We start from the raw sequence: 16373 nt of genomic DNA, 5'->3' as shown, positions 1-16373 counted from the left end.
GAATGGTTCAATTTATAACATCAACAGTACAAAGGTGATTAGATCCACACACAATATATAGGTAATCGATTTCTGTAGGACAAAATGTTTTCAGGTTTATGTAGTTTGGTTTTTTGAAATATCTAAGAGCAAAATGATTGTATTCTTGTTTTTTTCACAATTTTAAAATGTATAATCTTATCGTCCCTCCAAGCTGTAGTTTAAGGAAAGACATAATAACTGAAAAACATTTATAACAAAGATGTCGAGGGTTAAATATTCGAAGTTAAATACCGAGAATATAAACTGACGTCCAAAAGAAACTTTACCTGAGTTTGAAATCACTCTTGCTCAAAAACAACAAAACATACATGCATGAAGGAAAGTGTATTGAGAAGATCAATATATCAACATAATCAACACAGAAAATGACAATCATACCGCTACCGAGAATGACGTCAGAGCCCCCCAAAGTTGGGAGTGGTACAAAAATCGAGCTTTCAGAATCATGGCCAATAGGCAGAGTACATAAACAATCGCTCACGTTCAATAACAAGTTATTAGTAGCGTGTGTGACCACCAAATGCCTCAATACACGCAAAAACTCTTCGACGCACAGAAAAAGGTCAGTCGTCTGATGAGGTCACGTGGGATTTGACGCCATTCTTCTTGGAGGGCCAAGATCAGTTCTTGCCGGTTGGCTGGAGAGTGTGGTCGTTAGTGACAATTCTGTCTGTATGGGCTCTAGCGCTGTCATGCTGATAAATGACACCACGTGGCTGCTGTTGGAGAAATTGGTAGGACAACTGGACGAAGAATGTTATCCATGTGTTCGCTGAGCTGTCAAGTTTCCGTCAACGATGACCAGCGGTGTCCTCTCCTGCCCAGATCCCTCCCCACACCATGACTCTCCCTCCACCATATGGTACGACCTCCTGCACGTAACACACCGCCGTTCGTTCACCCCTTCGGCGGTAAACACGTTGTCTTCCATCAGCCCTAAACATACAGAATCGACTTTCGTCAGTGAAGACAACCCTCTGCCAGTCACGTCGTTGCCAACGTCGTACAGTCCGGGCCCATCTCAATCGCAGACGACGATGTTGCGCTGTCAATAGCTGTCCTCTGTATGGTCTAAAAGCCCTGATTCCATGAGCCCTGAGTCTCCTGGCCACTGTCTGTCGACTAACCCTGTGACCTAAGGCATTCGTCGCCGATGACGTCACTGTCAGGAAGCAATTTCGGAGGTGCAAGGTACGCAAGTACCGGTCATCATGGGGCGTGGTCACCCTGGGTCTGCCTGTTCTTGGCCTGTCAGCGGTCCGCCCTGTCTGTCTAACGTTGCATCAAGTTGGTAACGGCAACACGGGAGCAACCGAAGGTTCGTGCAATATAAGCGTGGGTGGCTCCCATCTGTACCATACCCAAGGCTCGTTCACGTTGTTCGACTGTGAGTCGTGTTCTTTTCTTTTCTTTTTCTTTTGTGTTTTTTTTTATCACTGTGGATGTCTGACTTGCCGTAGCAATAGTTTTATACCCTTACCCGCACGTGCATTTGCAGTTGTCCGTGGTGCACGTGTTTTTCACTTTTTCGCGTGTTTTCTCGCAAACGTGTAACAGACGATTAACATTTTCTGCATACACTATTGTTGTATTTAGGTTATATGTTTTAGATAGACTTCATCGGAAAAAAAATTATACTTTGTCTGAAATTTATATTTTCAGTTGGTAAAGTTTCTTTTGGACGTCTGTTTATTTTTCCTTTTTATGACAAATAATTCCATTTCTTTGATTGATCTACGATCATTATCTATTTCAAACTTTTCCTTTAGTAGAATGGGATGAAATGGGAAACTGTACTGGAAATGCCCCTGAATGTACATGTACATGCCTTGGTGTAAATACACTTCTGAGGTCGTATTTATAAAACAATATGAAGGAAAAGATTGCATTTTATGGACTGGCCATACAACTCTATTTTGAGCAAAGGTCTAAGTAAGGCAACCAAGTGCAAAATACAAGCTGAGACGAGGGTGTATGTTTTCTAGAGTCGATAGTAAAACAAATTTGTTCAGAGTTTTGAGCACATGAACTGTATATACATTGAACACTACTTTAATCGAAGTAATTCGTATTTTCGTAATTTTCTCTTTCACTTAATCTAGATATTATTTATAATTGTACCGTAAAACAATAATACTGCCTTCTTTCACCTGTGCAAGTTATCGTTTCCTTGTATTAAATTGACATATAGACTTATCGACTACTCAACCCTTCTTAAGCTTTCAAATAAGTATTAAAATTATCCATTAATTAATTTTACATCTCGTTTCAAGCTTTCTTTAGATTTAAACCATTAACAACACATCATAACACCCGAAGTATCAATAAGAGGTCCGTGTGAATGCACAATGTAGAAAAGTAGGAAACTTACAATACCAGCACCTTTATCAATAGCTAGGCGTGCATAGATCTTTTGGATTTGTTGACTTCAGATGTTGTTGGAAAGACAATCAACTCGAGTTGCGTGTTATACAATTTGGTTACACATTGTGAAGAAATAATGTATAATGTATACGCCTTTGAAACCGCGACGCCATCGCAGTGCGGCACTGAGCGGTGTACAAAGCCAGCTGACGGCCATGCATCATGTGGGTTAAATAATGCTCTAAACAACCATTCTTTGAAGTTTAGATTCACCATCGGATGATCAATTTTCGTTACTTACAAGCTAAGCAAATCATAAGACAATGCTATATTGAACAAAACAACAACGTCAAAATGGCGACCATAGCTGTTTCTGATAGGTACAGACGTAAATGCATTAGTCATCGCAGAATGCTGTTAGCTGCCATTGTCAACAACACACGGTATTAATGTGCATTATCTTTTTTGTTAACTAGGGTTTTCATTAGAGACGATATTCTGTCATGGTCTGGTAGTCCCACACATTGGTGTGGTACAACGTATAAAGATTCAAGTGTCTAGGTGAAGGAATGAGCAAGTAGTTGAGGTCATCTAGAACACCGTTTCGAGAATAAAAGTCCAAACGCACCTTTGTTAACGCCACTTTTGCTATAATCTCATTCTTAATTACCGTCATTTGAATGGGTTTCAGTTTGTATGCGTTCACTGTAGTATCCTTCATAGAGTAATGCCAAACTGTAATGGGTCTCCGGGTAGGAGGGGTTGCTGAAAAATTCTAAGCTTAACTGTAATGGGTTGCCTGAATGGAGTTGGTTGCTAATCATTTTCAACATAATCCCATCCGAGGACCACACAAGTTTGCAAACGATGCCCGGATCCCACTGGTGTAGAAGGCTTCCTGGTGGTGGTGGTGTAGAAAGTCCTCCGCAGCGGAAATGATCTTTATTTGCCTAATGCTTGCCAGACAGTTCCTTCTTCAAATGAGGGAAGTGGTGGAAATCTGCCAAATACGGAGGATGTTCATTGAGTTCAAAGCCACAATCATGGCGACACCAGACATGTGCACAGGTGAACTGGCCTGGTGTGCTCATGTGCGATTTGTTATCAGTTAATGCATAGACCAGCAGCTTATTGGTTCACGTTTATAGATCACAGAAAACACGGCACTTCTCTTGCTGAAGACTCTATGACATCTGAAAGTAAGATAGTATCTTTGATAAAAACGTCGACTATCATGTAAACGGGCATTAAGTGAACATATGGTTAAAGCATCAGCATTGTACCTGCTTACACAGGGGTTATTGTCCTCGGCCACTCAAAATAGTTTTCTAGAAATTGTGTACGTGTACATATATCAGATTGACAAGGCGTGAAGTGAATATTCCAAAATCACAGGTTGTTGGTTTCACAAATACAGTAAACTATGTATATAACGAACTACGGTTATAACGAACTACAATTAGTGGTCCCATTGAGTTCGTTTTAACCGTAGTATATTGTAGAGAATCCGTAAACTACTCTTCCATTATAGTGACCTTAGCTTCAATTTTAGAATAAACGTACGACGTGTTTTTCATGTTTTATGTTCATTCATTTTATAACCCAGCCGTAGGAGATATCACCGTTTAATAAACTTACAGCTGTCTTACACACAGTGTGCAATAACATCACGTGCGGACGGGGTTATTGTTTGGTCATCAGCTGATCATTTGAATGGCGCATTGTTGAAAGCGCATTGTCACTGCACACAACGTTTGCTCTGTTCACAGACGGATTATCTCGTCAGACACTTCTAATCTTTACGAAACACCAGAGATGCATAAACAAAATACGTATACATGTCAACTCGCGCTATTATTTTATTATATTTTACTTTTTTCAGTTGCCTTTTATTGCAGGACTCGCGAACCAATACGTTTAAATAGAGATTATACAAACTAGCACTTTTGTATCACAGTAGTGTGACATCACAAAGGTTTAGAGCATTACTTATAAACAAAACATCGGAGCATCATCACAACGTTCATAACTACATGAACGTCTACTTACGAACTTTAACTTTATTTTGTAAATGAGAGTACCCTCCCTTGGACCAAGTTGACATTCCTTAGAATTAACGTTAACGTGTTTAAGGAATGTTTAGCTTATCATCGGAGAAAGCTATGCACTTCATTGCCAGGTTGCAATTGCATTTTGAGTGAACAGTGCAATTGCATTTGAGTGAACAGTCCATGATCGAAACATCAACAATATAAGCGGCAAAACCCTTTCCATATGTTTTTGAATTCTCTGCCAATAGCAGAGTCGATAGTACGATTCCGACTCTATCGTGAGCATGTGTTTATGAATAACTATCAAATAGTGACGATACCAGGTGTTCGCGAATAGGAGAGCGTATCCTGCCCCATCGGTGGCACCCGTCACAAACACATGCAAAGGAAGTCAATTGTTCGTTTGTAAAAACACAGGAACATATGGCCCAAGTCAAAATAGGGAAATGCATCGGACATCAATCTTATCACTGATACGTCAAATTTGAAATATTCTCCACCAAAAAAACGTTGATAGGCTTCACTGAGGCCTTGAATGCTGTAACATTGATCAAACAATTTCGGAAACAAGTGCTGTTTGAAATCTTGTAGAAGGGAACAAGCTCGATTGTACCTCAAAAGTTGAGAAATGTTGACATCAAGGGCTGGAGCTGCAAGAATATTGCTCGACATGAAGGGAAACTTGACTATTGGAAGGTCGAAGACCATCTCTCTTGTCATAAAGTCCAGAGGTAAGTGTTTTGTCATGTATAAAACAGATGATTGCGACGTCATTGACTATTTCATATGCTACGTTCAATCTGTTATTGATCAAAGATTGCAATATCAATAGATTGCGATGTCATGGACTATTTCACAAGCTGCTCTCAATCCTTCGTTCGTCAAAATAGAACTGTTATAAGATATCGCGGACATGCTTCTTGAACAATTTATTGAACGATTTCAAGTATACCATTTGTAATCCCAATTCCAGAAACATTTTGGAACAGTACATTATTGACGTCTTGTTAATTTTAACATCGAGAACACAATGTTTCAAGAGCATATGTAACTCCGTGTTGCGTCCCGCAGGCGTGCCAGGATCTGATGACCTAACTCTGTCCAGATTCGCCCTGATTATGATTTTTGATTTGCCATCACCATACCCGAGTTAGTGGCTTCCAACCAAAGTGATCACTGCTGGCTTTATTCGAACAAAGTTTAGTCTGTAAATAATCGTGTCTGGGATCAGACAATCCAGTGATTGCCATCATGAGCATCGATCTACACAATTGGTATACGATATCATGCATCAACCATATCAGCGGACCTGTCCCGTTAGTCGCCTCTCACGAGCAGCCATGTTTGCTGATGACCAATTCTAACCATGTCTTCGCGGAGGCCTTCCCCCAAAGTGTGGATTCTGTTTAAAGTGATGTAAAACACTTTTCTCTCCCTCTTAGGGATTTAGCACTCAGCAAACTTTGGTTACATGTACTTGAAACATGTAAAAGGGCATTAACAGTAAAGAGGGTGAATCAAAACAAGAGAAACGTGTAACTGATATGTTCAAACATGTCTATGACAAACGACTGTGCTATACTTGTAACCTCTTTCTACGTTGAAGTCCCATTGACCCAGTTGATTAGGAAAATAACCATTATGCGTTTTGATGTTTCAGAATGAAATTGCGCATTTAAAGCCCGGGGAAAAAATTGTCATCATCTGCGATAAGGGTAACAGTGTCATATGTTTAGGGCAATGATCTGTACGAATTTTGACTTTTGGTAAGAGGTACTTTTGGACACTTGATGTTTTAGATCCAAACCGGTTGGCGACAAAGGGAGATATCTATAATTGTACAACGATCCAAATGTGTGCGCAATCTGATTGGTTAAAAAACATATATAAATAATGTTAGATGCCGGGTTATTTCCTGAATACGATGTTTTCTTGAAAGACATTTCCAAAAAATGAAAAAGTGGCATTCGGCATGACGGCGTGAACATCATTTTCAATATATTTTGAGTGAAATTAACATTCACCAGAACAACAAGTTTTTTTGTATCTATGGTATCACAGTTTGTGGATATCTAATGCAAGACATACAACATATTACTCAATATATATGCTAATATATCAAATTAGTTTCATCTGTTGAGAAGTTTTTAAGTGTTTGGGATAAGGTCCATAGTTTCTGTACTTACAACAGGAGGGATGAATGATCAAACAGCTATGACAATCTGGAAACTATTTTCTCTGTTAGTGAAACAGATACTTAGGAACATTTGTCTCATATGCCTGAATCGAAACTTGTTCATAACATATCGAGCTTGTCACAGGAATAAAGTTATGATGAAAACGTGGTAATAGGTTCACTAACAACTAATAGATGACAATAAAAGGATCAAATAAGCCCAGTCTGCGCTGACAGAGATCACTGATTAATCATGTCAGAGAAAATACACACGCGGCTTAGCTAAACAACTGTTCCATAGAAACAAATAACTACCTTTTAAATTGAAAAGGATATTGATATGATTCAGGGACAGAGGTTAATATCGACACATCATTATTCCAAAGAAGAAATAATTTCCAGTACAAAACTAAGTTTACTAAGTATAAACATATGTCTATATGATTCTAAATTCTGTTTCGCAGCAAATACTCCATATGGATGAAGATGTTGAGCAAAATTTTCCTTGTGAAACTGTTGATAGAAAACAGTCGACAGGGACTATGGACCCCCTCCCTCCGCCCTGCTGCTAAGGGCCTGTTCAATTGACTAAAGCTTATTATAAGATTAAAGTAAAGTAACATATCATGTGGTTCCCACTTTAATTATTCTTCGTTTCGTTGTCTTAATAATTGTTAAACTGTAGCGCGGAAACAAATATTTTACAAAACCCTCTTACATCATGTATTTCTGAGCTTGAAACTCGTGGTTAGCTAGCTTTTAGTTCATATGTACCCGGTAAACGCCAGAGTGTTACAGTATGCATATGCCATTGGCCAGACAGGCAAAGATACAGGATAAGATAATACAATTAGAAAAAAGGCAAACCTGGATTGCGACTCTGATTTTGTTGTACCATATTACTCCTGATTTGCCAACACAGTTGCCTACCAGGGGTGTCTCTCCATTACAGTTCATATTAGAAACATTGGGGAAAACGCCATAGTTAGGAGTAGGAAGTGTCAGGAACTCCACGGGATTGGCTGTGCTCATGTTGTGACAGTAGATCCGGGTTCTGTACAGGTCAAAGTTCAACAGACGTAGCCAGTACTCTCCATCTGTACTGGAGGGTTCACATGCTTTAACTTCTGCACACGATGTTGGTATGACTGGGAGAAAAATACCTATTTAGTTGTGTTTTCTTTTTGGTGATGTCTTAATAGTTTCATAACATAAGGAATGTGTTTAAGATCCCGAACAGATTGCGTGTACGTTTCCACACATGGATAGAATCCAGATATTCAACTGCGAGGTTCAAATGCAGTTACTTTGAGTTAATACCAGCATATGTTTCGCGAGAAGCGTTTCCTACCAACACACTTATTGTATTATAAACCACAGTATCCACAATACATTTTCCAGAGGAAATAGATTTGTAGAACTTCACTCAAGGATGGTAGTGTTTATCGTTCAATGACCATTACATAGTTAATACGGGACACCAGTGAGACTGCTTCATCTGTTTCATATTTAGATCTATACATAAAGATTCAGTGTGACCAAACACTATCCACTAGACTTTATGACAAGAGGGATGACTTCAACTTTCTAACAGTCAACTTTCCCTTTATTTCGAGCAATATGCAGCTCAAGCCCTTGGTGTCTACATTTCACACGTTTTGGGGTACAATCGAACATGCTCCTTGTACCAACATTTCGCAGAGCGTCATACAACTCTTGGTCAAAAATCCTTGATCAAGGTTACAGCATTCAAGGCCTCAGTAAAGCTTTCAAAATGGTTTATGGTAGACATGTGGACGTCATTCCAAATTTGACGCATCAGTGACAAACATTATGCCCGATGCTATTCCCTATATTGACTTGTACCATGTGTACAATTTGTGTTTGTGACGGGTGCCACAGGTGGGGCAGGACACGCTCATCTTTTCGCGAACACCTGGTTCACTATTGGATAGTGATTCATGAACACATGCTCATAATATAGTCGGAATCGTACAATCGACTTTGTTTTTGGCAGAGATTTCTGATGAATATGGGCGAAGTTTTGGTTGATGCCTTCGCCTGGAGACAAGGCCAAATTATTTCTTTCATCAAAAACTTATTTGGAATTGATTGTATGGAGTGCTAGATAAAGATAGTATTGTAAGGCAGATTACCATGACGACTGCAAATACTCTCCTTGTTGTCCAGGGTTTTACAGTAGGTGTTGACTGTGCAGTTCTGATATGCACATGCGCCAGAAAGTTTCTTGAACAAAATCCTGTATGCTGGCGGTCTGTAAATAATCGAGTCTGGACCAGACGATCAAGTGTTTGATATCATGAGCATCGATCTATGCAATTTGGATGCGATGACATGCATCAACCAAAACAGCGAGCCTGACCACCCTGTCCCGTTAGTCGCTTCTTATGACAACATAGTCGCCTTTTACGGCAAACATGGGTTGCTGAAAACCTATTCTCTACCCGGATTTTCACAGGTCTTTTCCAATACTGACTCCAATAGACAATACTAATGTCACGTGTTTGAAATCAAATCCTAGGAAGGAAGAGATATTGCTTTCCCGATGGCTTGATGTATTATCGTCAGGGATTATATTTTTGACTGCGTTTCACTGTAATGTTGGCCTTGTCGATTGCCAGCCAGATATATTAGAGTGAGTGAGTTGGGTTTAACGCCGCTTTTAGCGATATTCAAGATATCGGCGATGGACACGAGAAATGGGCTTCACACATTGTACCCAATGTGAGGAATCGAACCTTGGCTTTCGGCGTGACGAGCGGACGCTTTAACCACTAGGCTACCCCAACGCCCTAGATATATCCGTGTGCGGTAAATTTGATGTTAATGACCAGATATTGTTGACTTGACCTTCATCGAGTGAAGGCAAAACTGCAGGACGTCGGAGGATGTTTACAATATCATGTTTAGCCTGACTACCATTCAACAACAATATAGCGGAAGAAAATAGTTACTCAATAGAAGAGGTCAAATGCGAGACGTCAAAATGGCCGACACCATAATTGTGACGGGAAAGACTTCCGAAATTTATGAACCTGTTGCGGTTACAAGTGTAAGTCAGCATTGATCAATAATTGTTGATTATAAAAGGTGATTATAAAGAGTTTTCAAAAAGATACTGAGGTCAATTCATAGATAGCTGTCGTCTATCATTGTCGGACACAGGTCGGGTCCATTCTACCACAGTTTAGATGTGCTGCTGCGTCGTTTTATTCATAGCGATTGGTCGTAGGGAGGAAATTTGTGAACGGGTTTGCAGTCAAGCTATATGTTTTCCCCTATGTATGCTACACTTCAGTGTGTATTCGTTCTAGGGAATTCCAAAGGGGTTCCCCAGGTATGTGGAAGTAGTCCGTATGCAGTTTAGTTAATGTTAAATTTTATAATTTATTCTAACGTTTTTAGCTCTGCATACTTAACAACAAAATTACTTGTTCAGAAGCTGTTCATGATGTTTTATACTGTCCATATAAATGCAAACAGGGACTTAATGTCGGTCTAGCAACCGGATGCCCTCCCATAACGCAGACCTCCCATAACGTAGACCTCCCATAACGCACACCTCCCATAACGCACACCTCCCATAACGCACACCTCCCATAACGCAGACATCCCATAACGCAGACCTCCCATAACGCAGACATCTCGTAACGCAGATCGCTTATAAATACAATGGTAATGGTCTGGTGCACAACTAACCTCTTGCCATTTACCTGTTGCAATTATAAGGTATGATCCATAAGGTATGAGAATGTAGCATTTATTGGTCATTATACATAAAAGGCATTAGTCTCAATACACTGAACTGAAACCATAGTATACATTCTGACGGTGTACAATTCAACTTAATTTAAGTAAATGCCCCACATTATCTGGAAACTCAACCGGGGTTTTCTGGCCATTTCTAAACAAGACTTAACAGTCGGTTTCAATCTCTTTGTTTCCTCTCTTCCTCTGATTGTATTTGGCTCTTTCTGACATTGCCATATGCTTTATGTGTTCCAAACATCTGTACACGTTCGGATGATATTGATGCATGGAATGGTTCAGTCTTGAATGGAAACCTTCCAAGTTGTTGTTTGTCCTTGGTCCTATTGTAGAGTGGTGGTTCCAGATGTCTTTTGTAAAACGAGCGTCATCATCTACCCATTTGATACGACATAGTCGTTCATGGCGTCACACTGTGGACTTGCAGATGTGTCATTCATGGCTTCCAGTCATGCATCTGGAACACTGCGAATGGGTAGGAGTGGCAATCCAGCAGCTCTTCGGATCCATTTCTGAAACTGTGGACCTTCCTTGTTGTGAACAGCAAGTCCAAATTCCTGAGTCTTTCTCTCTATAGCCTCTATAGTATAATGAACAAAAACACACTTTAACTTCATCTTGTGGAAACAATTGTGGCAGCTTGAATGGCAGCTAACTCAGAGTCCATCTGAATGATAGTTGGACTCAATGGTCTGTTAAGTAACTGCATTAAATGGTATTTTAGCAAACTAATTTTTGTGTGCCGTGTGTAACATTGGCTATTGTATCGATGTATCACCAGCAGATGTTTAGCGTTGTCTATCGACCTACCCCATCAGTTTATATTGATCAAGAGTAAGTGGTTCTTGAACTTATCTGTGAATAAAACATTCACGATGACGGACTAATAATGACACAAAGCCATAAGCCTGTCAACCAGTTGATTAAAAATGTTCCCACTTTAGTTATACTCTTAAGGCATTTGCTTACAAAGTGGATGTTTAATGGGGTTTTTTTTCATTTCATTTCACTGAAAACGGGTGGAACCGGTACATATGGTTGGGGATGTTGCTGGGGATAATGTTCATCATTTGAAGTTAACATTCACGGGTTCTTTCTGTGGATAAAAGGGCGGTGATGTAGCCGGGTGGTTAAAGCGTTCGCCCGTCACGCCGAAGACCCAGGTTCGATTCCCCACATGGGTACAATGTGTGAAGCCCATTTATGGTACCCCCCTCCGTGATAAAGCAGGAATATTTCTAAATGTGTGAAACAATACATTATCATTCACTCACTTTGTTGATGAAAGGCTCGGTACTCTGAATCTCACCAAGTAATGCAAAGTGTAGCTATTTTGTTAATAAAATCGAAATACCGAATAATAATACCTGATGATGACATCATTCACTTGTGACTTCAAACACGTTGGATACGGATTGAGCGTACTTCTACTATGAGGTCTATATTCAGTGTTTATATTATGTGGGCGACTTCCATGTAACAATGTCTCGGCATTATTTTACTACGGGGTCTAAATACTGTACTACCATGAAGAATAATTGATTCTGATTGGTCAAAGTAAGATTAAACTCAGGTATCTAATTCCATTAGATGCCTCAAATCAACAAGGCTTTTCATCCCAAACCTTGCATATGAATATATCATGTATCAATGTATAGCAATAAACATTTAAATAAGTCTGCGGTCTCATGGCACACATGATCACGTCGAAAGTCATGAAGCCATGAAATGCTCCAGTGAGCAGTATGTCATGTTGTACAGTGCCGTCTCGTCTTCATCTCATAGGGGTGGTATTCAGCCATACGTCAAGGCGCGCTTGTTTCCACCAGTATAAAATTTTGAAACCCTCTAAAGCGCTTGACCTAAGAAAAGGCATGTATTGAGTTCCTGAAAAAAACTTCTACGTCATGCATTTCAAGAACTTATGTTCTAAATCCAACAGTATGATTTACCTCATTCGCCAAAATGGAATATATCACATACAGTAGCCATTGAAGCTAGGGTCCCGAGTATCGTTTAGTAATTCAAATTATTTCATGACCTGAGCCTTATCATTATCTCAGCTAATGATTAGTAATCTAAAGTGGTTTCTGTCTTCTATATTAGAAGTGTGCACTTCATCTCCCCCCCCCCCCAAAAAAAAATAAATAAATGTCTGATTGGCAACAACGTTGTAAAAGTTTTTAATCCTTGTCCTGTAATTTTACGCGTTTTGATGCCTAAATATGATTTTATCCTAAACTCCCTTTGAAATGTTTAAAATGAAGACGTTTTAGAATTAGTTGTAACAGTGTTTAATCCTTGTCCTGTTATTTTAACGTTGTAAAAGTGTTTAATCCTTGTCCTGTGATTTTAACGTTGTAAAAGTGTTTAATCCGTGTCCACTAATTTTAACGTCGTTAAAGCGTTTAATCCTTGTCCTGTAATTTTAACGCGTTTTGATGCCTAAATATGGTTGTATCCTAAACTCCTTTTAAAATTGTTTAAAATGCAAACGTTTTAGATTTATTTATCAAAGCAAAATGAGGCAATATTCAGATAATCAAGTGCATTTAATGCTATTATCAAATAATAATATGTGATTGGTAACTGACAGACTTAAATGGTCTCACATAACGATCGACATTTCTCTTCTGACATGCTTGATTTTTTCCCACTTGATTAAATCCCTAAGGCTCTGCATGGGTTTGATATAACGATTGTTACAACAGTGGATTTTCTGTTAACGTATGTGCGCTGAATTAATTAAGGAATGACACCATTAACAAAATTACACAGTTTTTATGCACATGTTTATGTTAAAAACATGTTGAGATTTTGGTATGGAGACCCTGGCATGTGTTATATAAGGCATATCGTGTTTGGTTATAACATACACAGCCTCTGTTCCTTTTTAGACTTAAACATCAATCCTAAGCACCTGCTTTATACCGTAACACATTTTACAGAAGATAAATGTGTTAATATCTTACGGACATGACCCATAACCCATGTCCTTTATATATAATATAGTAGATTTGAAGGTGATATGAATAACTATACAGTTAATATGAATCCGAAGGGTTTTATGTTCAAGTGATGAAGTCTGTTCGTGGGTATAACGTTACAACAGAGAGCATTGATACAGGAAACATGTCCTTTATATATATATTTTTTCTCCTACATGTTTATCTTCTGGGAGAAGAATGCGCGTACATAAACAACATTGAAAGGACCACAAAACAAGGCGCAACCCTTTTAGCGCTCACATCGGCAGCAGAAATAGATATAAAATTTAAGATATTCCCTTTCCTTAAAATGAAAACTCCTGATGCCATACAACGTAAAGCTAAAGAAAACTTTGTCAATGAAAAGCTGTGTCCATCGTTAAATAGGTAACGCAATGTGTATGAATTCTATTTGTTTGTATTGTGAATGTTACCACTGTCCAATTAAGGCGCCAATTTGACGTCATGGCAACGCCACGGTATTTGTATACAGTTGCATTGTGACGTCATGACATAGTAACGTGAAATATAATCTGTAACTGTAATCACTTCTCCCTGAAGACATACAGGATATTTCGTGCCGGAGGGAAAAGGATATATTTTCCCCCAGTCATTCGATGAAAGAAACATGATATTTCTAAAAAACATTGTCAACTAATTGCGTAATGGTTCAGAATGTTTCCCACATATATCATATATATTTCAGATGCTCATTAAAGCACATCGGGACTTACGGTATTATACAGTATGATTTAACACATTTAACTGTATCTTGGGATTATTTTTAGATGCAAGACATATGTAAAATCAAACATTATTCTCGAGGGATTCTTTAACCGAAGTGCTTGAAGTCATACGCGCATTCTGATAGGGTTGTCGTATTTTCGCACATAAGTCTTTCTTGCAGGTTACGGAAAGGGGCGAGTGGTAACGAATGCCTATTTATTATATACTTTTTGTGTATTGTATAACGGAAAATTAAATTATTTCATTACAAATGTAAAACCTTGAACATAAATTTTCGCTACCTAACATACAGGGTAGGTCCACCACCCCTTGTATTTGCAACTAAAAATGTAGTTAAATTCTTACAAAATGTAAACAAAAGTAATAATAAATATTTAGGGTGACGAAAATTCTGTATCATACATGTAGATATGATTATATATAATGTCAACTTTAACAAAAAATATTCTTGAAAACTGCGAGACTGCTGTCGGAAACGAAAGAATACTCGCTGGTCAAGTAACAAAAATGACGCTTTGCGAAACGAAGTCTCGATTGAGGAGTTAGATGAGAAATTTACAGTTGATAACGAAATATTTTCAAGAGAATAACAAACGACAAGAACCTATATTAACTCCATAAATGACCACCTGTCATTATTTTGCCTTGTCAATGTGGGACTAGCGTAAAAAGTAAGTTAAAAGTTTGTGTACGGGCTAGACAATTACGATAATGGGAGACAATTTGAGAGGAGTCTGTATTGTATGACAATATTTCCGTCAGAGTGTTATGTTCACAGCAGTGAAATATCAAGTGTTATGTTCAGTGCAATGAAAATGTCCCTTTTCTCATCTTCGGAAAAACTCAGTCTTTCACACTGAAGTATATAATAAACATGACTTCCCTCTGAAGATAAAGCTGAAACATGTAGGAGAACAATCCGTGTCGTGTAATTATTTTGTGAATTTCTTTACATATGTGCAACTGTACCCCAGTAAATTTCACGACTTTATGTTTTTATAGATATATACACGTACATGTACATAGATATAGTAAGGAATTTTCTAAAATATATTTTCATAATTATTTAGGTATTTCGTATGTACGTATATCATTATTCACTTGTGAGAGAAAGATAAAGTTTCTTTTAAAAGTTACATCTTTTCAGTAATTACTCATCCCCATTGCCCATGGTCCATGATCCATGGTCCATAGTCCATACTCCCATGTAGCAACTAAGGTAGGGCACCTGGCGCCGTGCAATGAATATATTCTAGTGTGCTGCTCATTTTGGTGTATCTCTAACACTCGGTTTATGGCTCATATTTAACCGAGCAAAGTGAACATGGGCGTCCCGTTATCTTGAAGATTATTCTCCTTATTGGTGAAAAGTGACGCACCTAAATCCTATTCGCGTCCCTGGGCATGGTTAAATGTGTATAATGTTTGCATGTAAGCTGATTAACTTGTATTTAAGATATTTGATAAAATGGAATGTGTCAAGGCTGTCCGAGTGCTGTACTATGACGCGTGTGCAAGCATGTATGCATGTGCACGTGCATGTATATCTGTAAGTGCGATGTGTTCGTGCGATATATTCTCCAATGCTCCATGGGAGAGGGGGAAGAAGGGTGTGTGTGTGTGTGTGGGTGTGTGTGTGTGGGGGGGGGGGGGATCTGTACAAGATGTTTATGTATTCATATTTCTCCAGAGCACCAGATAAAATGCGTATTTGTGTAAAATACGCAAACTACATTATTTTGTTAATCACCATAACCATACGAGTTGCTTGCGTACAATTACACATGCAGAAATTAAATAACACAACCGTATAACAACACTGTGCGTAATTTCTCAATGTAGCTTTTTCAGCTTGCGCACTGAATACAGGCATCGTGTGAACAAGAAGTCTACTGCAGTGAATAATGCACAAATGTACATCTCACTTAATATAACTTGTGTCACTGTAATGAAGTTATGTAACACACGAACACATGCAAAATAGAAGTTTAAACCTAAAACAGCATTGTATTATTTTCAAAAAGGTCTACTCATTGGTTTACAAAACCTAATAGACTGGAACAGAGGAATAATACACTGAATACCCCAACAAACTATCAATACCCAATGTGAATGATAACGTGTGAGTAAACGTTCTATGGTTTGGAAACCCTGGTCTGCCATAGGTCCGACTCAATTGCCAATTGACTTGATTAACCTGGTGACCTTATGGGAACG

This window comes from Haliotis rufescens, unplaced genomic scaffold (genome assembly GCF_023055435.1).
Source record: "Haliotis rufescens isolate VD_foot unplaced genomic scaffold, xgHalRufe1.0.p SCAF_4, whole genome shotgun sequence".
Classification (NCBI taxonomy): domain Eukaryota; kingdom Metazoa; phylum Mollusca; class Gastropoda; order Lepetellida; family Haliotidae; genus Haliotis; species Haliotis rufescens.
Note: the sequence above shows the minus strand (reverse complement) of the source record.